This window comes from Pelobates fuscus, chromosome 2 (genome assembly GCF_036172605.1).
Source record: "Pelobates fuscus isolate aPelFus1 chromosome 2, aPelFus1.pri, whole genome shotgun sequence".
NCBI classification, from domain to species: Eukaryota; Metazoa; Chordata; class Amphibia; order Anura; family Pelobatidae; genus Pelobates; species Pelobates fuscus.
The window spans coordinates 400,196,583-400,220,467 of NC_086318.1; positions in this window are offsets into that span (position 1 = coordinate 400,196,583).

Genomic DNA, 23,885 nt, shown 5'->3' on the forward strand with positions numbered 1-23,885 from the left:
GGTGGACTGCATAAACCTCAATACGTAGCAGCCGCAAAGGTTAATTCTGGCTTCGGATGATGGACAAAACTCCTGGATCGCTTGTGGGGGTTCCCCACCAGTAAGTAATGAGGGTGTGAGCCCCATGGTTGCGTTTTTGGTGGTAGCACCTCTGTCTTTTATCAAGTTTCGCTGTGGTTATGTGAGGAGCTCACCTGAGACACGTCCGTCAGCCATGTTAGTTAGGCCCAGCCCCCACTCACATATTAAACTCTACATTTAATTGTGTATGTGAACATAACATATTTGTCTTTTCTTTTGTGACTTCGTGAACTTATTGATATGAAGATGACACAATAAGCTATTCATACACTGTTGAATGCATTTCACTTTTTTCAATGTAATCATTCACAAATTATCGAGCAAAGCAACAATGAGAATACTTGTATTCCTAAAACAATTTAAATGACTTAACCATACGTCATAAGTGCATAACTCATCCCTTGTTAATGGGACTTCAATCATCTGAATTTACAGTAGCTTGTCTGTTCTTGAGTCAGTCACATAAATAGTCATTGGATTTATATTTATTTTTTAATCTGCAGTTGTCCGTAACATAAAATCCCCCCAAAAATATTGCAAAATCAGTGGGTAAGATAATAGAGACTGCAGATATGACAGAATGTCCATAAGCAAGAAATGACACAGTGAAGTGGTTATATTTAATTTGTAATCATTTTTGGGACAATCTTTAATTTGATTTTTTTCAATAAGAAAACAGAGAGGGTACGGAGGAAGCAAGCTTAAAGGAAGAATACAAACAAGCATTTCTTTTTTTTTTTTTAAGATTCTTTATTTATGATGCTTTTTTGTTTTATACAGTAAATTAATTGGGATGGGGTTACAGAAGAAAAATAAGGGAGGGGTGGGGGAGGGGATAATACACAGTCGTATAGTATTAGTTTTACATTCTGGATTTCTAGTCGTTTGAGTTATACAATTGCCCAACATATAAACATTGATCAGATAAGTCTAAGCTATATCTTGTTCCACATAACCTTGGTAAGGAAGTAGACAGGAGTCCAGGGGAGGGGGAAATGAAGAAACAGAAGGAAGACCTGGTTTGCACCAATTTATGCTTGCTTTCTGCTGCGGGCCCATTTGGCGTGTATTGTCGAAGTAGGCCCTGTGGGGTCCTTTCCTTGTTCCTAGGTTGGTCATCCCGCCCCCGTCCCCCCCGTCCCCCCCGTGATCTCCAGTGAAGGTGCTGTCGTTCGTCAGTTGCCTATCGCTATGGTGAGCTTTTGGTTACGTCATGTGGCCAGATGTAGGCTATGGTCTTAGTCTTTCTTTGTAGTATGGTTTGGTGTGTTTTTAGGGCGTATGTATTTCGATAACGAAACTAGCCAACAAACAAGCATTTCTAACACTATAGTTAGTTTACTTAGTTAGTTTACCAGCCACCCCTCGGTGAAGTAAAATATTCAGGTGAAAGGTATTTAAACTTACCTTTTTTACCTTGCTGCGCCTGTCTCTCCATGGCTGGCAATCTTGATTGAATCAATGCATCTCTATGGGGAGCGTTCAGCATCTCTATGCTGAACATCAGGGCTGCACACAATGCAGCACAGAGATAGGAAGCACCTCTAGTGGCTATCGGAGTGGTGTCACTGGGCAAGAGTGTAAACACTACCTTTTCTCTGAAAAGGCAGCATTTCTCAATCTGCAAGCACATGCTATAGACACCAGAACCATTACATTAGCTGTAGTGGTACTGTTGAATATAGTGTCCCTTTAAAGGGACACTTCAGGTACCAATGGTGCCCAGGCTTATGTTGCAGCATTCTGCAAATTTTTTATTTTATGCAAAAACTATAAAGATTTAGGCATGCAAAAAATACAACACATTAATGAGGCCAAAACTTATCAAATGCATTAGGGTAGTATTGGTGCCCAGAGTATCCCTTTATGTTGTCGTGTCATCTTAGAATTAATTTAGAACCAAAAATGACAAATAAGTCTTTGAAGCATTCATCACAATTTTTATTTTTGTGAATAAAAGTTGTATTTGTCACCAAAGAGAAATCAGTTGTGGCCATCAAGGAAAACATGTATATATAATAACAATCATTTTGTAGAAAATTTTGCGTTAACAGTGCAAACAGTCATGCAGGACTGAAATATAATCGTGAAGAAGAAGGAAAATGTTAACAGGGACCAATAATCATTATGTTCCTATGGACAGATCATAAAGTCGTTATAAGATGATGTCTCATTCCCAGAGACCAAGTCAGGTAGTTCAAGTCAAGACCTAACCATGGGCAACTAAGCAACACAAAGTGACATACCCTTAGTCCGCTACCTTCGTGTGTCCAGTCGACCCCAATTAGCACGTTTATATGTACAAGGGAGTTCCCCATAACCTAACCAGCGGCAAGAAACTCTCAACCAGTAACCTGAGACCTGCCACTCTATCTAGCCCGCACCCCTACTGCTGTCCCAGACCCATCAGCTGTGTCTATCGGGGAAACATACGTCAGTAGGGCTTGAAGGTCTGGGTGGTAAGCGTCAAGCAGCCAGTGAGTGCAGATATCTGTGTACGTCACTAGGCCGCAAAAGTCAGCTACCGTCTTAGTTCCTCCATGTAACGGAGCTCCGTGTACTCCGACCGAGTACCCTCCGTTGATGGATGCTCCTAGCGCTTCTTGAGGACTCCCAGCACTGCAGACGACACCACAACCACCGCAGGCTCCACAACCGCCGTAGCTTAACTGGAGCCGCGCCGTCTTCCTTCCACCCTGGATCAGCTTCTGTCCTCCAGGACCGTGTGGGGAAGACCTCTCCTCCAGGAGAGCATATCCGGTACAAGCTCTTTAAAGAGCTAAGTGATTAAGCTCAGGGGAATATGCAGAGCATAGCAATCCCCAGTGTGATACAGCAATTCCCTCCAAGAACGAGACGAGGCTACGTTTTGAAGGGTCAAGAAGAACTCTGAGGTCTGGAACACCCAGCCTGCTTTTTATTACAGTCAGGTACAAACAGACCACACCCAGGGGGAGGTATAAAACAACCAATAACAGAATAGTACAGTCCACAGGTTCCCTCCCCTCTGCTTGGGAGATAATTGAGTTTCCTACTATATCTACTCAATTATCTCCAAGCTAAAACTTACACATTTTTATACATTTTTATAACTTTCCCATTTTACATAGTACATTAATAAAACTTACATTTTTATAATCAATCCATTCAGGGGAACAACATATTAAAAATGGCACGAATCAGACCAGGGGTTCAAAAGTTAAGGGAAAGTCCTTTGTGACTAAATGAAGCATGGCTTTCCGGCTTAGACCGGTTTTACAGAGCCCTCTCTCCTGGAGAAGTAATCCAATTACCTCCCAGGGCAGAGACAGACTCCATTGAGCACATGGTTGCAAAAAGACATAAAACACTTTAAAATACATAAAGTCCCCTTTTACACATAACACACAGACATTTCACATATCCCCAGATAGCTGGGATCTGAGCGCACAAAACTACCGAATAGCGCGCAGATCCTATTCATACAGTTCAATTGCCATGGAGCTAAAGTCTTTCCCATAGTTTTTCATTATATGAATAGGCTCCATGGCATAGCTATCTGGGGTATCACCGCTCACACAGGGCAAGTACCGAATGACCCCACTGTATTTAAAGGGCCAGAATGAGTGACATGCACTCTGTTAGGGCCGAATACTGTTTTTAAAGGGACCAATCTTCCAGGGCCATAGTCGCAGGGGAGGAGGCAGGCAAGCAGGCCTCTCCAGGACAAAGTGGCGAAGGGCACTTCGTCACACTCCATTTTGTCAAATTATAGTGTCAGGAGCAATGGCTCCTCTTTTTTCCAGTAAAGGGGGATAACTTGTTTGGCTGTGTTTAAGATCTGTATGGACATGGATTTCTTGTATTTGTCTGCCGGAGTGTTGGTGTGGTGTAGGAGGAATGGTGCCGGCCTGAGAGGTGGTCGATTGTCCGAGAACATCTGTAAGATGGCACTAATTGCCGTACAGAAAGGTTGGATTTTAGGGCAGTCCCACCAGACATGCATAAACGTGCCCAACAAGCACCGTCTAAGGCAGGGTTTATCGTCTGGTGTGATGTTTTGTACTATTATGTTAAGACTTTACAGGCTGTCTCCTGGGTTCTGCTAGCTAACATGCAGTGATGTACCAAATCGCAAATTTTCCCCCATTGGTTGTCTGTGAGGATTTCCCCAAGGGCCTTTTCCCATTTTACCATGTAACTGGGGGCCAGGAGGTTCCATTGGGTTTGCAGTAGGGAGTACAAAAAGTATAGTGTGTGAGGTTGTTGGTCGGGATCTACACAATTTTGTTCAAATGAGGTTAGAACTCTGTACAAGTCGAGTTGTTTAGTATGCGAGCTAGAAATCTTTTTATTTGTTCATCTTTGAGCCTATGTAATAAGGTTCCTACAGTGTCCCCATTAAGTACTCTAGGGTCCCTTAACTTTAGTCATGTGGCGTACCTGGACCTGTGCGTGTTGGAAAAATGATGCGTAGGGTCAGCCCTCTACACCCGGTGGAAAATCAGGGTTGTTGGTGAGGGTGTACAGGGGAGACAGGGATGAAAGACCCAATTTGGGTGCCAACCTGTGCCAGATTTTAAGAGTGGCCTTGACACATGGCTGTTGATCCGCTAACACCCTACTCTCTCCATGATTCATCCATACTAGGGCATGCAAGGAGCCGCATGTTTGGCATTGCTCGACGTCCTTCCACAGTTTGGTTACTCCGTCCTTAACCCACTCCAGCACTCTTTGCAGGTGGGTGGAGTGATAATATAAGAGAAAGCCAGGAACTGCCATCCCCCCTCCCAGAATCTGATCGTGTATTCTAGGTTTTTGGGAGCCCAAAATATATTTTTTCAGTAATGATCTTAGAGATGTGAAGTAGTGTTGTCGCGAACCCGAAATTTTCGGTTCGCGAACGGCGAACGCGAACTTCCGCAAATGTTCGCGAACCGGCGAACCGCGCGAACCGCCATTGACTTCAATGGGCAGGCGAATTTTAAAACCAACAGGGACTCTTTCTGGCCACAAAAGTGATGGAAAAGTTGTTTCAAGGGGACTAACACCTGGACTGTGGCATGCCGGAGGGGGATCCATGGCAAAACTCCCATGGAAAATTGCACAGTTGATGCAGAGTCTGCTTTTAATCCATAAAGGGCAGAAATCACCTAACATTGACACCTGTCCTCAAAGCCCTGCCCTGATACACACTGACACAGAGCAGAATAGAGACTGTTCCCCGTCCTCAGAGACCATGATACACACTGACACAGAGCAGAATAGAGACTGTTACCCCTACATAGGGTCACTTGGCAGATATGGCGGGGTCGTGGGAGGGGGAGGATGACTTTCACCTCTTCCCCTGTTACATTCCCGTTGTGCTGTGACATCACCCTTATACGCTGTGTAAAGCATACTATTTAATTTGATCAGCATGGCCACTTGAGTTTTTATAGTTTTCACGCTGCTTGTAGTTTATATATGGTTCACAAAAATCAAACAAACGATAAAGTAAACATGCAAGGATTCAGAATATTCTTTCAAACCCTTACACATTGTGTGTACGTATTTTTTGTCTTAATTTTGTGGCTTTAAAGAGGTTTACGTTGTTTCTATGATGTGCATAACATGTTCTTGTAAATGTTTGTTAAATTTTTCCTGGAATTGTAATTTTTGAATCTGAATAAAGATAGTCAAATCCCTGATACACACTGACACAGAGCAGAATAGGGACTGTTCCCCCTACATAGGGTCACTTGGCAGATATGGATTGACACCTATCCTAATGATCCCTGATACACACTGACACAGAGCAGAATAGAGACTGTTCCCCCTACATAGGGTCACTTGGCAGATATGGATGGACACCTGTCCTCAAAACCCCTGATACACACTGACACAGAGCAGAATAGGGACTGTTCCTCCTACATAGGGTCACTTGGCAGATATGGATTGACACCTGTCCTCAAAACCCCTGATACACACTGACACAGAGCAGAATAGGGACTGTCCCCCCTACATAGGGTCACTTGGCAGGTATGGATTGACACCTGTCCTCAAAGCCCCTGATACACACTGACACAGAGCAGAATAGAGACTGTTCACCGTCCACAGAGACCATGATACACACTGACACAGAGCAGAATAGAGACTGTTCACCGTCCACAGAGACCATGATACACACTGACACAGAGCAGAATAGAGACTGTTCCCCGTCCACAGAGACTATAATACACAGTGACACAGAGCAGAATAGAGACTGTCCCCCCTACATAGGGTCACTTGGCAGGTATGGATTGACACCTGTCCTCAAAGCCCCTGATACACACTGACACAGAGCAGAATAGAGACTGTTCCCTGTCCACAGAGTCCATGATACACACTGACACAGAGCAGAATAGAGACTGTTCCCCGTCCACAGAGACCATGATACACACTGACACAGAGCAGAATAGAGACTGTTCCCCGTCCACAGAGACCATGATGCACACTGACACAGAGCAGAATAGAGACTGTTCCCCGTCCACAGAGACCATGATACACACTGACACAGAGCAGAATAGGGACTGTTCCCCCTACAAAGGGTCACTTGGCAGGTATGGATTGACACCTGTCCTCAAAGCCCCTGATACACACTGACACAGAGCAGAATAGAGACTGTTCCCTGTCCACAGAGTCCATGATACACACTGACACAGAGCAGAATAGAGACTGTTCCCCGTCCACAGAGACCATGATACACACTGACACAGAGCAGAATAGAGACTGTTCCCTGTCCACAGAGACCATGATACACACTGACACAGAGCAGAATAGAGACTGTTCCCCGTCCACAGAGACCATGATACACACTGACACAGAGCAGAATAGGGACTGTTACCCCTACATAGGGTCACTTGGCAGGTATGGATTGACACCTGTCCTCAAAGCCCATGATACACACTGGGGGGAGCTACTGTCCTCCCCAACCCCTGCGCGGTGGGTGTGGGCCATAAATCACAATGGGGGGACCTACTGTCCTCCCCCCCTCGGCCCCCACCCCTGCGCGGTGGGTGGGGGCCATAAATCACAATGGGGGGGCCTACTTTCCTCCCCCCTGGCCCCCATCCCTGCGCGGTGGGTGGGGGGCATAAATAACAATGGGACTGACCTACTGATAGGAGTGGAGTATTGTTCATATCAGTTTAATACCTTCCGCGTCTCCTATCAGTGGACGTGTAAATGGCAGAGATTTTTAATTGTTGAATCACCTCCCCTTTTTAGGCCAAGGTGGGAAGATGCTTAGACCACTGGTATATTGGTGCCATCTTGGAGGATTTTTTTTTGGTTTGGTTTTTGAAGCCACAGTGCTGCACCAGTGGGCCTAAAAATTAGGCATGTACACATGCCTGAAAAATTTGGTATTGTTGCAGCCGCTGCTGTAGCAGCGGCCAGAAAAATTGATGTTTGTTTCACAGGCAGAAAGTGCCCTAAAACATGGCGGCTTGAACCCTAGTTGGTGGCGGATAAGTCACGCAAGTCAAACGTCATTCAGAGCTAAAATACAGCAGCGTGTGGACCATTTTTAGCCCAAGGCAGCTCATCTCATCAGGCCTTTTTTAATCGAATGTATCGCCCAGTGTCAGTCCCTTCGGGATCCATCCCTCATTCATCTTAATAAAGGTGAGGTAATCTAGACTTTTTTGACCTAGGCGACTTCTCTTCTCAGTGACAATACCTCCTGCTGCACTGAAGGTCCTTTCTGACAGGACACTTGAAGCGGGGCAGGCCAGAAGTTCTATCGCAAATTGGGATAGCTCAGGCCACAGGTCAAGCCTGCACACCCAGTAGTCAAGGGGTTCATCGCTCCTCAGAGTGTCGATATCTGCAGTTAAGGCGAGGTAGTCTGCTACCTGTCGGTCGAGTCGCTCTCTGAGGGTGGATCCCGAAGGGCTGTGGCGATGCATAGGACTTAAAAAGGTCCGCATGTCCTCCATCAACAACACATCTTTAAAGCGTCCTGTCCTTGCCGGCATGGTCGTGGGAGGAGGAGGATGACTTCCACCTCTCCCCCTGTTAGATTCCCGTTGTGCTGTGACATCACCCTTATACGCTGTGTAAAGCATACTTTTTAATTTATTTAGCAAATGCTGCATCCTTTCCGACTTGTTGTAATTCGGTAACATTTCCGCCACTTTCTGCTTATACCGGGGGTCTAGTAGCGTGGACACCCAGTACAGGTCGTTGTCCTTCAGCCTTTTTATACGAGGGTCCCTCAACAGGCAGGACAGCATGAAAGACCCCATTTGCACAAGGTTGGATGCTGAGCTACTCATTTCCCGTTCCTCCTCCTCACTGATGTCATTGAAGGTATGTTCTTCCCCCCAGCCACGTACAACACCACGGGTACCAGATAGGTGACAACGAGCACCCTGGGATGCCTGTTGTGTTTGGTCTTGCTCCTCCTCCTCAAAGCTACAATCCTCCTCTGACTCCTCTTCCTCACAATCCTCTTCCAGCGTTGCCGCAGGTCCAGCAAGCGATGCTGATAAGGCTGTTTCTGGTGGTGATGGTGACCACAACTCTTCCTCTTCCTCTTCACGCTCATCTACAGCCTGATCCAGCACTCTTCGCAGGGCACGCTCCAGGAAGAAAACAAATGGTATGATGTCGCTGATGGTGCCTTCGTTGCGACTGACTAGGTTTGTCACCTCCTCAAAAGGACGCATGAGCCTACAGGCATTGCGCATGAGCGTCCAGTAACGTGGCAAAAAAATTCCCAGCTCCCCAGAGGCTGTCCTAGCACCCCGGTCATACAAATATTCATTAACAGCTTTTTCTTGTTGGAGCAGGCGGTCGAACATTAGGAGTGTTGAATTCCAACGTGTAGGGCTGTCGCAAATCAAGCGCCTCACTGGCATGTTGTTTCGCCGCTGGATATCGGCAAAGCCATGGCCGTGTAGGAACGCCTGAAATGGCCACACAGCTTCCTGGCCTGCTTCAGGACGTCCTGTAAGCCTGTGTACTTATGCACAAAGCGTTGTACGATCAGATTACACACATGTGCCATGCACGGCACATGTGTCAACTTGCCCAACTTCAATGCCGCTATCAAATTTTTTCCGTTGTCACACACCACTTTGCCGATATCCAGTTGCTGCGGAGTCAGCCACTTTTCCACCTGTGCGTTCAGGGCGGACAGTAGTGCTTGTCCGGTGTGACTCTCTGCTTTCAAGCAAGTCAAACCCAAGACGGCGTGACACTGCCGTATCCGGGATGTGGAATAGTACCTGGGGAGCTGGGGGGGTGCCGTTGATGTGGAGCAAGACGCAGCAGCACAAGAGGACTCAGCCGAGGAGGTTATGGAAGAGGATGGAGTAGGAGGAGTAGAGGAGGTGGCAGCAGGACTGCCTGCAATTCGTGGCGGTGTCACCAACTCCTCTGCAATGCCACGCATTCCTTGCTTGTCAGCCGTCAGCAGGTTTACCCAATGCGCAGTGTAGGGGATATACCTGCCCTGACCATGCTTTGCAGACCAGGTATCAGTGGTCAGATGGACCCTTGCCCCAACACTGTGTGCCAGACATGCCATGACTTCCTTTTGCACAATCGAGTACAAGTTGGGGATTGCCTTTTGTGAAAAGAAATTCAGTCCGGGTACCTTCCACTGCGGTGTCCCAATAGCTACAAATTTTTTGAACGCCTCAGACTCAACCAGATTGTATGGTAAAAGCTGGCGGGCTAATAGTTCGGACAAGCCAGCTGTCAGACGCTGGGCAAGGGGGTGACTTGGTGACATTGGCTTCTTACGCTCAAACATGTCCTTGACAGACACATGACTGTGGGCAGATGAGCGGGAACTGCTCAAGGCGGGAGACGGAGTGGCGGATGGTTGAGAGGGGGCAAGAAGGACAGCAGTGGTTGACGTGGCTGAAGATGCTAGACCAGGAGGAGGATGGCGACTTAGAGTAGGCGTGCTGCTTGTACTCATGTGTTGATCCCATAGGCGTTTGTGATGTGAGATCATGTTCCTACGCAAAGCAGTTGTACCTAGGTGGGTGTTGGACCTCCCACGACTCAGTTTCCTTTGGCACAGGTTGCAAATGGCATCGCTGTTGTCCGAGGCAGACACACAAAAAAAATGCCACACTGCTGAGCTCTGCAATGACGACATTCTGGTGGTGGACACAGCATGCGTTGATTGGCGTGCTGTCGGACTGACCCCGGGTGCCAATGCATGCTGTCTGACTGTGCCACTAGCTCCTTGCGACGACCCCCCCTGCTTCCAACTCGTCTCCTCCTCCTCTCTGTCTCCCCATCTGAACTTTCGCCCTGTTCTTCTTCTTGCCGAGCGGGCACCCACGTGACATCCATGGACGCATCGTCATCATCAACCGCTTCGCTTGTATCTGACAACTCAGAAAAGGAAGCAGCAGCGGGTACAACATCATCATCATCACACCGTACCTCCATGTGTTTCATGCTGCCTGCCTGAGACATATCCCTGTTATCTACATCCTCTAGCAATAATGGTTGCGCATCACTCATTTCTTCAAACGGGTGTGTGAATAACTCCTCTGACATACCAAGTAAAGCGGCTGTGGTGCTAGTTTTGGTGGTGGCGGCAGGCGGGTGAGTGGTATCTTGAGAGGTGCCTGAAGCTAAGCTGGAGGAGGATGGTGCGTCAAGGTTCCGAGCGGAGGCTGTACAAGATTGGGTGTCCTGTGTTAGCCAGTCAACTATGTCCTCAGAACTTTTCAAGTTCAGGGTAGGTGGCTTCTGAAAACTGGGCATTATTCTAGGGCAAAAGGGAATCACAGCACCACGACCACGACGGCCCCTGCGGGGTGGCCTGCCTCTGCCTGTCATTTTTTGGGGGATTAGTGGTACTATGCGTGCAAGCTACTGTGAGACCAGATATGATTGGCAATGTGCACTTGAACAGTTCTGCAGAGCACACACTGTAGGCCTGACACACCCGCTTGAAGACAAGTAACTGCTATTCAATCTATAACAGTGAAAAAAAAATTTGGGTTTTAAAAGCACGCTATAGAGACACCAGATATGATTGGCAATGCGCACTGGAACAGTTCTGGAGAGCACACGCTGAAGGAAGGACTGACAGAGCCGCTTGAAGGACACTGACTGGCTGCTATTAGCTTACACTAGAAACCTTTTTTCTTTGTAAAAGCACGCTATAGAGACACCAGATATGAGTGGCAACTGTCAAAGTACGCTGGCAGGGTTGTGCAGGGCACACGCTGAAGGAAGGCCTGACAGAGCCGCTTGAAGGACACTGACTGGCTGCTATTAGCTTACACTGGAAACCTTTTTTCTTTGTAAAAGCACGCTAAAGAGACACCAGATATGATTGGCAACTGTCAAAGCACGCTAGCACAGGTCTGCAGAGCACACGCTGAAGTAGGCATGACACCCAGACGCTTGCAGACAACTAACTGCTCTTCTATTACAGTGAAAAAAAATTATTTCTTTTAAAATCTAAAGCTTAACCTATTGTAAAAACAGATATGAGTGGTGGCACTGACTGTGCAAATGGGCAAGGCATCCAACCTGACACAGAAGCTGGCAGGCAGGCAACTGCTCTTCTATTACAGTGAAAAAAAATTATTTATTTTAAATGTAAAGCTTAACCTATTGTAAAAACAGATATGAGTGGTGGCACTGGGCAAGTAGGCACAGTATCCAATGTGAACCTCACACAGAAGCTGGCAGGCAGGAACCTGCAATTACATTACACAGGAAAAAAAAAAAAAAAGCAGCCTGATGTTATAGCCCTAAAAAGGGCTTTTTGGGGTGCTGTCCTTACAGCAGAGATCAGATGAGTCCTTCAGGATTGTAGTGGACACTGAATACCCTAGCCTAGCTATCAATTTCCCTATCTAATCAGCAGCAGCTAAACTTTCCCTCCTCTCACTAAGCATGCAGCTTCAGAATGAATCGAAAATGGATGCTGGGAGGGAGGTTGGAGGGTGTGGAAGGGAGGGAGTGCTGCTGATTGGCTGGAATGTGTCTGCTGACCGAGAGGCACAGGGTCAAAGTTTGCCCAATGATGACGAATAGGGGGCGGATCGAACTGCGCATGTGTCCGCCCGCCGTGGCGAACGCGAACACGCTAAGTTCGCCAGCGGACAGTTCGGTACATCACTAATGTGAAGTATGCAGCCGGAATCTTGATAGGGAGTGTGTGAAACAGGTAGAGGATGCGTGGCAGAATATTCATCTTGGTCACCGCGATGCGTCACAGCTAGGATATTTTCATTACAATGTGTATACCATGAAAAAAGCAGAGGGGGAGAAGAGAGGTAGGGAATAAAGAGAAGCCCGACCCCCGTCCAGATCCATTGTCATCCAGCCTATAAGTGCAACTGTTAGATATAGTAGGATCAATCCCACAAGCTGTGTGTGTCTGAAAAGTAAAGAAATAAAGGCTTTAATTTGTAATATTAGCATCCAGCTATACATGTGATTTAATAACAAAGAACATTTTCATCTAATCAAATGAATGGTACACTTTAGGCTATTTTCACTAGTAAGAATGCAGGAAAACAGGTCATATAATATCAGAAGCCAAAACATGATTATTCCTCCCCTTCTCTTGCTCTCCCACTCTAGATCAATGTCTTTCTGTCCATCTCTTACTCTCTCTCACTATACCCACCTACATGATTTCTAAAATAATTTTTTCTTTTTGGAACTATTTTTAATTTTATAACATGACAGTAGGCTTCGTATTTTGCTTAAACTTTCTTTACTAACTCCATAGCAGCAAAGAAAAAACAGTAGAAACAAAGAACCAATAAGAGTAAGTCAGAGTATATAAGTCCAGGCATAGCCAATCATTTCCTCTTTCTTTGCTGCTCCATCACAAGTAACAGGTCAGAGTACTACTTCTGTAATTGTATATATATATATATATATATATATATATATATATATATGCTATGGTATATTGTATATTGCTGTCATTGGTGGTTGCAGGGGGTTCATTGCTAGGTCCCCAGCTAGAGTAAACACTACAGTCCTGTAGGTTTATTGCCTCATAATTATCCCTTCAGGCTACTCTCACAAACAAGGAGGCAGCCTGTCAGAATATCGCCCTCCCCCCACCCCCCCTCCCTGGTGGCTACGTTCACCACTTCCCCTTATACTGCCCGCGCTGTTCACACAGTTACTGTGTGAACGGACTGGGGGATTAATCACATTACCGTCACATTTGTCCTCCCGTGCTGGCTATAGTGTGCTGGGCTGACGTGGAATCCCGTTCCCCTCCCCAGCTTCCTCCCCCCAGCCGTCCTCAGTGAAGTCAGTGTGCACGGACCGGGCAATCTCTCCCCTGTTCGGGAGCTTATAACCACGGACGGAGCTGTGCCTGCATTGCCCGTCCATACCTTTACTTTCGCGTTCGGCTGTTTGTTTACAAGAACAAATCTGCCGAACGCTGTACCACTTACGTGCGTTTAAACTCACGAACGGTGCTGCCTCTTCTTACCACCTTTTCGTGTGTTTACATTCATTCACCTATTGCGTTCGGCTGTTTGTTGGAAGAACAAATCTGACGAACGCAATAATACTTACACAGTATCCCGCAAAGTTTTCGCGGGCTTTTAAAGCGACAGTTACCCAAGACCTCACGAGACCCGTGGCGGCCATCTTGTTAGTGTGTTGGATAAGGAGGAAAACCCTGCAACAAGTGTAAGCTCCGGATTTTGATCAGGTTATTTACTACAAACGTGAGTGTTATTTAGATTTTCTCACAGGGACCTGTGCAACTGGGTATATTAACCCTCAGGGAGTGGGACTGCCAGTCAGTTTTAAACAAGTATTCTGGCAAGGGGTGGGCCCCCGTATAAGTGCTGCCCACCGGAATTTGCTATAGCAATTCCGCCCCTCCTGGGTGAGCTCCAGTAACGGCTAGAGTCTGCTTTTACATGCTAGTAAGCGTTATATAGTACACCGCCAACGGCCTTTACCAATCCCTCCCTCACGGTCCCTACACCTCTCACACCTGTGCCTGTCAGCCATCTCATAATGGAAAAAGAGCCACAGATTTCAACTGACCAAATGCAGGCCATGATTAATGCGGCTGTAGCCGCATCCCTCGAGAAGGCCATGGCAAAGGTGCTTCCAGCGGCCTCTGATGCTCTCAAGCCGACTGGCAAATCTAGTGCACCAGGGAGGATTCGGAAACATCCGATGCTTCCTCCCAGGAGAGACAACGCCCGGCGAAACACCACTGAAAATGCGAAGCGTCTTGGAAGGCCTCTAACAAGGGCAAGGCGCCCATTAAGCTTAACAAACGCACACCCGCTCTCCCAAGAATCCCCAAAGAAATCTCCTCGGATGAGGAAGAAGAGATGCCCCACTCCCTCTCCATCCTGGATGAGTGGCAGGCAGAGGTCTCGGATTCAGACAACGGCGATTGGAGATCCAACGCCTACGTCACAGAGACCTTTCTGTGTGAGCCCCAGATGAAAGGGGATTCAGAGTCTTCTACGACGATCGCTACCCAGGAACAGGAGATCTTCATGGATACCACGGGACAATGCATGTTTGATCTCAGAAATATACGCCATCCCCGCTCAGGGGAATGGGCTCCATCCTACCACCTCGTAAAAATTATGCATTTCTGGATTTGCAAGCCACTAGAAAAACACGTCCGCAAAAGGATGCGGGCAGAGTGCCCTCGACCTTCCCTGCCAGACAAGGTGGCGTTTACACCAGAATTTGAGCAGCTTATGCTTGCATTCATGGAGAGAGGTGGTCGCGAGCCACGCAGGGGGATCGAAAGGAGCTTTAAAGGGGCGCAAGATAAGCTCCTAGACGCAATGGGGCCACTGGCCCGAGTGATGTACCTGGCGGATGACGCCTACGCCAGAGCAGACTCCTTTACTGCGGACATGGTACGTGATTGGGCACACGATATCAGGGAATGGACCCAGCGGGGCTTTTGCTTCCTGGGAAATACCAATGCAGCCCTCTCAACAGAACGGCACCGCGCAGCACTGTTCCGCATTGATCCAAAATTGGCTGACCTTGGTGTGAAAGAGCTAGGCCCGCAGGCACAGGGCAAGCTTTTTGGAGATGCATTCATGAAGGAGCTCAACAAGCACGTGAATGTATTCACTTCCCTGAACAGGGCCCGTACCTCTATGCGAAAAGTGTTCAGAGGTAACCCCTCCAGGGGTGTTTTTGTCAGGGCTGGTCTGCAACGGGGCCGTGCCACCAGCCGCTTCTGGCCATCAGGCCCCCGCACTGGAGCTCTGCAACATTTCTACCCGCAACAGTCCTATTCAGACTCGGGTGCAAGACAACCCTACTCCTATTTCCAAAGGGGAGCAGATAGAGGCCGAGGAGGCCGCGGACGTGCCTGCGCAAGATTTCCCACAGGTAAGGAAACCAAACACACCTATGCCTTTATTAACCATGACTGCTGGACGCGTTTCTCTTTTTTTCCCAGCATTGGGGAGGTTTAACCACAGATGCATGGGTGTTACAGACGGTCAGAGGCTACCGCATCAAATTACAATCATACCCCATCCAACAACGCTCCACACGCCCCCTATGCCTTACAGACATGGACGCCCAGCTTATAGAGCTGGAACTATGCGAGCTCCACACAAAAGGCGCGATACAACCAGCACACACGCAAGGGGGCTACTTCAGCAACATGTTTCTTGTCCGCAAAAAAACGGAGACCAACTGGTGACCAACCGGTGATCAACTTAAGGGAACTGAACTCCCACGTGGTATACCGTAATTTCAAGATGGAGGGCATACACCTACTCAGGGACCTACTACAAGAAAGGGACTGGTTCACGCGTCTGGACCTCAAAGACGCATACCTATCGATACCTATTCACAAAGACAGCCAACCACTCCTTCGGTTTCTATGGCAGGGGTTCCCATGGCATTTTACTTGCCTCCCTTTCGGCCTCAGCTCAGCACCTTGGTGCTTTACAAAAATGCTAAAACCGGTAGTGGCCCATCTCAGGACTCGAGGAATCAGATGTATCATCTACTTAGACGATATACTCATATTCTGCAGGACAAGCGAAGGGGCTTCACGCCACACTGAATATACGATTCAACTGTTAGAATCTTTTGTCAACAGGGACAAATCAGCACTGACCCCCACGTGCACTATTCAATTCCTGGGATTCAAAATAGACTCCAGGTCTTGCACTCTCTGTGACAAAATGCCTTTTGTCACCGGATTTTTAGGTGACAAGCTGCCCTTTTCCCCTGGCTGTTGGAGGAGCCTGATTGCCAGCCTCCTGCCTCATGACTATGGCCCTGGGTTGTATGGCCCTTTACAAACGTTATTTGGGCTAATGGATTTATATTGTGCTGCTGCTGGCCCTTTAATAACCATCTGGGGACATACTGTGGAGTTACTGGGTGGCCACCATTTCATGTATCAGAGGCACATGGTGAGAACAATGGATGAAGCACATGGTGAGAACAATGGATGGCGGCCATTTTAACTCACATACACTGTTTGGACTTTTCTACACGGTGCCATCTCGCCGGTATTTGGTGCACAAAGACATCGTGCAGTAGTTTTAAACTATACAACAGGGGACAGATTATACAGTAATTATTTTTCATATAGCCTGTATATGTTCTGCGGAATCTGCATTAAACTGTATCTTCCAAACTACTGAACGGATCTGGGTGAATTTTGGATATGTGGTTCACCCAGATCCCCCAGTTTCGATTATTATCGAAAATTATTATTTTATGGAGTTATTGCATGTTTTGGGGTCCCTGTGATATGTTTTATAAAACTGTATTTCTCTGCCTGTGATAATTATATTACCTATTGTGTTCAGTTATCATATCACAGGCAGAGGGGAGGATTTTGTGTGGGAGTGTCTGTGTGTATTGTACGGATTGATTGGTTGTATTTCAAAACCCTGTGGGCAGTACTATGTTTGTGGATTGTGAATAAAAGAGGCTGTATGTGCCAGTACAGTCAGATCATCTTGGACCATGAAGTTTCGGCTCATGTTTGGGGGATTGGAGAACTACACTCTGGGGATTGCTATAATCACTATACTCCCCAGGGTATAATCACTAAGCTCTGCTAAGAGCTTGTTCCTGTTCCTGCTCTCTGGAATTCGGAGAGGTCGACCTACTGGAAGCTGGATCCTGGTCTTGGGTCCAGAGTGGGTGGAGACGGTGAGACCCCAACCAAGCTGCGGCGGTTCATGGGGTCTGCAGTGGTTATGGTGTCGGGCAGAGTGCTTGGAGTCCTTGGAAAGCACTAGGAGCATCCGTCAGCGCAAGGTACCCAGTCGGGGTGCCAGCGGTTCCGTTACAGTCTCCATCTCCCGAATACCAAGGTGTCGGCAATCAGGAAAGAGATACGCAAAGTCCTCAAACTCAAGTCCATCCCTCTTTGACAACTGGCACGGATAGTAGGCCTGCTATCCTCCTCCATCCAGGCCATATTTCCGGGCCTCTTACATTACCGAGCCATGCAACGGCTGAAAGCCCACTTCCTTAGACAAAACCTCACATACAACCAACCGGTCCCACTGACGGACGAGGTACGCTGGGAACTCGAATGGTGGATCAACTGCATGCAAGCATGGAATGGTCTAGCCATCTTTGGCAACCACCCGGACTTCATCCTGGAATCGGATGCAAGCCGATGGGGATGGGGCGCCACAGATGGTAATGCATCCACGGGCGGTACCTGGACGAATCAGGAACTCACCATGCACATCAATTGTCTGGAACTATTGGCCGGATCCTTCACCATTCGAAGCCTGGCGAAAGGACAATACAATTGCTGTATCCTACTGCGGATGGACAACGTACTCATGACATTGGAGGGATGCCAGCGATTGGCAACTGAACACACAGATGAACCCACTTGAACTGAACCCACTTGAATGAACGGAGAGGACCATTCACCCTCGACCTCTTTGCATCACGCAACAACCATCAACTCCCAAGATTTTACAGCTGGCTCCCGGATCCGGAATGCGTGGCGGTGGACGCCTTCACCCAACACTGGCCCAGGCAAGGGGCGCATGCCTTTCCTCCATTCGCAATGATTCCGAGAGTACTTCACCACATCCGACGACGAGAGGTGACGCTAACATTACTGACACCTCTATGGCAGAGTCAACCCTGGTTTCCAGACCTTCTCGAACTATCGTGCGGAGACCCAATCCTCCTGCCGAACAACCCATATCTACTCTGGGACCCAGTAGGGAATCCACATCCCATGCTTCTGGACGACCGACTAACCCTGGTAGCCTGGACTCTTTCAGTGGTGCTTGGGACACCCACGAACTATCGACTACAACTAAAGACCTTCTGTGGGACTCATGGGCCCCAGGAACTAAAAAGAGTTACCTATCTGCATGGAGAACTTGGACCAGTCAGGACCCTTTGATTTGCCAATTACTGTGGGGTATTAAGTTGAGACGCCCCCCAGCACCCAAATACCAACACCTCTGGGATGTGGAGAGGGTACTTAGATTCCTGAAGGAATGGCCTCACAATGAACGACTATCTTTAAGACAACTGTCAGCAAAATTTACCTTCTTACTGTACTTACCTTCTTAATATACATAGGGATTAAGGAGAAAGCGCAAGTAACATTTTCTTTTCTTTGATTTTTACTATATATTGGGGCTGATGTGTGTTGTAGTCCTTGCTGCTTAAGCGCAGGACTTCTCTTTTTGTATTTGTATTTACTTTGTATCACACAGCCTGGTTACCCATCCCATGTGTTCCCTATTAAGGGTTAATAAGTAAAGGGGTGTATATAAAAAATACCCCTTTCTGTCTCATTAGAGATATCTTTGCCAGAAGCTCAAGGAAGCAGGCTGAAGGGTCAGTGTTAGGACCCGCTTAGGGGGGTCTGCCTTGACATTGGCAGGCGGGCATCCCTCCAATGGCCATTGGAGCAACTAAATGACCTCCATTTGTCTAAATATACATAGGGATTAAGGAGAAAGTGCAAGTAACATTTTCTTTTCTTTGGTTTTTACTATATATTGGGGCTGATGTGTGTTGTAGTCCTTGCTGCTTAAGCGCAGGACTTCTCTTTTTGTATTTGTATTTACTTTGTATCACACAGCCTGGTTACAATGCTGCTACCCATCCCATGTGTTCCCTATTAAGGGTTAATAAGTAAAGGGGTGTATATAAAAAATACCCCTTTCTGTCTCATTAGAGATATCTTTGCCAGAAGCTCAAGGAAGCAGGCTGAAGGGTCAGTGTTAGGACCCGCTTAGGGGGGTCTGCCTTGACGTTGGCAGGCGGGCATCCCTCCAATGGCCATTGGAGCAACTAAATGACCTCCATTTGTCTAAATATACATAGGGATTAAGGAGAAAGCGCAAGTAACATTTTCTTTTCTTTGGTTTTTACCTTCTTACTGTGCCTAGTCGCATTTCGTCGAGTCTCCGACATGCGAGCTTTCGACTCAGACCCCCGACTATATGTGATTATGGCTTTGAGCGCATACATGGCGGTAACGGAAGCACTACGTCGGCCAACTTCCCGACAACTATTGATTTCATACGTTAACCCTCACGGTCCAGTCTCGACCACTACATTATCCAGATGGATAAGATGGATCCTCGCAGGAGTGGACCCGTGCTCCGGAGCTCACTCTGTGAGAGGAGCAGCGGCGTTGTCAGCTTTTTTGGCAGGCGCGTCGTTATCGGATATCCTACAAGCGTCAGACTGGTCGAGAGAATCGACCTTTCTGACGTTCTACTTCCACCAGTCTTCTAATGCCGCATTTTCTCTTTTGCCTAAGCGTTAAAATTGCAAAATACAAAGCCTCCTGTCATGTTATTAAATTGAAGATTATGCTAGCGCAGTGTACTAATAATCTTAATTTTAATAATCACAGGAGGCGAGTATTTTCCCTCCCTTTCTTCTTCTTGATGTTCCCACCCTCGTCTGTGGTAAATTAGATTTAAGGGAATATGAGATTGTTAACAAATAAAAACCCTAAGTAGAGGTACGAATTTCTGCATATAGACTGTGAAGGTAGATCATACTGTAGATTGACGGTATAGGATAATAACCGATAGATAATCAGATAGAATCATTATAGAGTTTATATAAATACTCATAAAACATATGTTTCATATGGTCCATTCCGTATCACTGATACTACTTTCTCTTTCAGTTTAACTAGTCGTATGGATTACTGGGAAGGCTTAATTCCATTATCGTTTTCTAGTTGGATCAAGTTGGATCGGACACGTTATCAGTTACATTGGAACTTGTGATGTTGCATTAACCAAGAGGAAATGATTGGCTATGCCTGGACTTATATATACTCTGACTTACTCTTATTGGTTCTTTGTTTCTACTGTTTTTTCTTTGCTGCTATGGAGTTAGTAAAGAAAGTTTAAGCAAAATACTCGCCTCCTGTCATTATTAAAATTAAGATTATTAATACACTGCGCTAGCAGAATCTTCAACTCTCTACCTAAGTAGCTGCACTATCTCCATTTTAATGGAAAAGGTTACATTTTGTTACATTGTAGTATAGAACATAAACTATTTCCTATCCTGCTGCCCAAAGATTAGGAACTTTCCAATATGACTGTTTATGCCTTCAGTCTAATCCATGGATCAACCTATTCACAATATGTAATGAGTCACTTGAAAATGTATCCAGTGTTTAATTGTCTGCCAGGTCCCCAGACCGTGCCTTCCACAGCTTTACTGCCCTCTCTGTACTGCTCTCCCTGATAGAATCACTGCTCCACTAGACTTCATCTCTTGACTATTTCTTGTCATTTGTTCTCTGCTTTAGTTAATATCAAATGTGAAGGGTTTTCACTGGATTATATTATATCTTAATACATTTTTTAAATTATAGTATTGCTTTATTTCTGTGTTTAACTCTGCTTGTTGTAAAGGTATTATTTCATTCTATTTTAAATGTATTAACAAAGTTGGTCTACATATTTTAGAATAGTCAAGTAGGTAATGCTTCAAAATACTCCCTGCCTTTTTTAATTTGCTTCTTCTATGGTGGAAGTCAGGGCCGGACTGGGATAAAAATTCGGCCCGGGCATTTTTTTATCACAGCGGCCCACTAAGAAGGGGCGGGGCAGAGAGGGTGTGTTTTGTCGTCACTAACGACAAACACGCCCCCTTCTCAAAGTGCAGGCCAGGGCAGACCATGCGCAGAGCTCTGCTAAAGAGCTCTAGCATGATAAAAAAGCCCTGTATTTGTTCTGCACAGTGCAAGCAAATTTAATAACATGCTTGCACTGTGTTTCCTTGCAACTTGTCTCTGGTGTCTCTATAAATGGATACCAGGAGACAAAAATGCCAGGAAAGAGTATTGTGCTGTGTTTGGAGCCTGCTTGTGGGATTGTGTGTGTGTGTGTGTGTGTGTGTGTGTAGAGTGAGCTGATTGTGGTGTGGTATTGTGTAATAAGGTCGGTTTTAGTCGTGTTGTGTTTGTGGTGTAATGTAATGCATATGTGGCTAGGGTCTGTAAAAAATGTGTGTATAGGGGATGTAGCAAGTGTGTGCATACAGGCTATAGTGTGTGTGTGTGTGTATATGTGATGTAGTGTTTGTAGAGAGTGTGTGTTTAGGGGTGTAGTATGTGTTTGCTTACAAGGAATCTAGTGTGTGTGTATAGGGTATCCAGAGTGTGTATGTCAGGAATGTAGTGTGTGTGTGCGTGTGTATGTGTATATATATATATATATATATATATATATATATATATATATAATTTGGAAGTATTGTGTATGTGTGTGTTGGGGAGGTTCGGTGTGTGTGTGAGGGTGCTGAGTGTGATGTGTGTGAGAGTGCTGAGTGTGATAGCGCTGTGGATGATGGGTTATGTGTGTGAGGGTGCTGTGTGTGAGAGTGCCGAGTGTGATAGTGCTGTGTGTGATGTGTGTGAGAGTGCTGTGTATGATGTGTTGTGTGAGTCCTAAATGTGATGTGTGTGAGAGTGCCGAGTGTGATAGTGCTGAGTGTGATGTGTGTGAGAGTTCTGTGTGTGATGGGTGTGAGTTCTGTGTGTGATGGGTGTGAGTTCTGTGTGTGATGGGTGTGAGTGCTGTGTGTGATGGGTGTGAGAGTGCTGTGTGTAAAAGTGGTGTGATGGGTGTGAGAGTGCTCTGTGTGATGGGAGTGAGAGTGCTCTGTGTGATGGGAGTGAGAGTGCTGTGTGTGATGGGAGTGAGAGTGCTGTGTGTGATAGTGATGTGTGTGAATGTTAGAAGGGATTGAGTGTTGGGGGGCTAAAATAAAATAAAAGAGTATGCGTTATGTCCCCCCCTCCCTTCTTACCTTTAGCCTGGGAGGGGGGACCGGCATGCTGGTGAGTGGGAGGGGGGGACCGGCACTCCGACACCATCCCTGGTGGTCCAGTGGTGAGTGAACTCTAGCCTGAGGGCTAGAGTTCACTCTCGCGAGATCCGGTCGTTGCCATGGCAACGCGCCGGATCTCGCGAGAGGAACCTGGCGGAGCTGCAAGATAGAGCTCCGCCGGGTCCTCTACCTCCCTCCCCAGCCGCATGTCTCTCCAAGGGGGCCGGTGAGGGAGATCTCTGATCTCCTCACCGGCCCTTCATTGAAAACAGCGGGGCCGGCGCTCGGATAGTGCTGGCCCTGCATAGACCGGCAGGGGAGATCCTGGGACCTTCCCCTGCCGGCCTCGGCCCATGGCCACCGCGGCCCACCGGGCATTTGCCCGGTGTGCCCGATGGCCAGTCCGGGCCTGGTGGAAGTCAATATTCTGAGCTGCATCTTAAATTGAACTGCCTTTAAATCAGTAAATTAAATCACTTAAACTATCCAGCCCTTATTATTAGTATTATTATTTATAAAAAAAAAAACAACATATTTCACACCACTGTGCAATAGGAATTTGTTGATGCTTTATAAATAATAATAATAATAATAATACAACTGTGTACATCTGGGCAAATCCTGCATATCCCTAAGGAGGTTACATTCTAGCTTCTAAACTTAAAATACTAATTTTGAATTTCTGTGAAAATAACTGACCTGCAAAATATCTCCAACTCCACGTATAGTCACAGGTAGTCACAGGTTGGCTGCCCTGCTTGGATTTTGCAATTTACATTTAATTGGGAAATTAATATTAATTTATTAAATTGTAAAATATTTAGTCCAATAAATCAAATCTATTCTTTTATTTTCTAAAATACTTCTGAGATCCCTTTTTACTAGGCTCGTTTTTCATAGAACAATTTAGATTACTGTATTGCCTTTAATATTTTACATCTGCTTATGGTCTTATGGACTTCTGTATATGATTACATGCAGGGATACTTTATACCCATAACACAAAAGAAATTACAGCTTAGACATAATTTTCAAATACCATACTCTAAAAACTATTTTTTTTTTTTTTTTAGTGAGCAAAAATAAAATTCTTGCACCTGGAGGTACAAAATGCTTAAGTTGAATAATGAGACCAATTTACTGGAAATTATTTTAAAATGTTGACATTTGCAGTCTAAATGTAAAAAAAAAAAAAAAAAAGTATTAGTTTAAGCTTGTATTATGTCACATGTTGCAATGAGAAGGCATGTCACTTTTTTCCTGCACAGCATCGCAATTAATTGAAAACCCAGAGATTTAAAAAAAACAATTAAAAAAATGTTTAAATATTTAAGAACTGAGTCACAAAGTAATTCTGGTTCACCCTCTTGGCTTAACAAAGCATCCATTGTAAAGAGAAGGATTTCCTGATCTTGAAGAAAAAAAAAATATTCAAGCATTTGGTAAATTCTTTCATGGCACGGAAAATTGCTGCCATCATAAAACAATTTAATTTTCATTTATTTTTATAGATC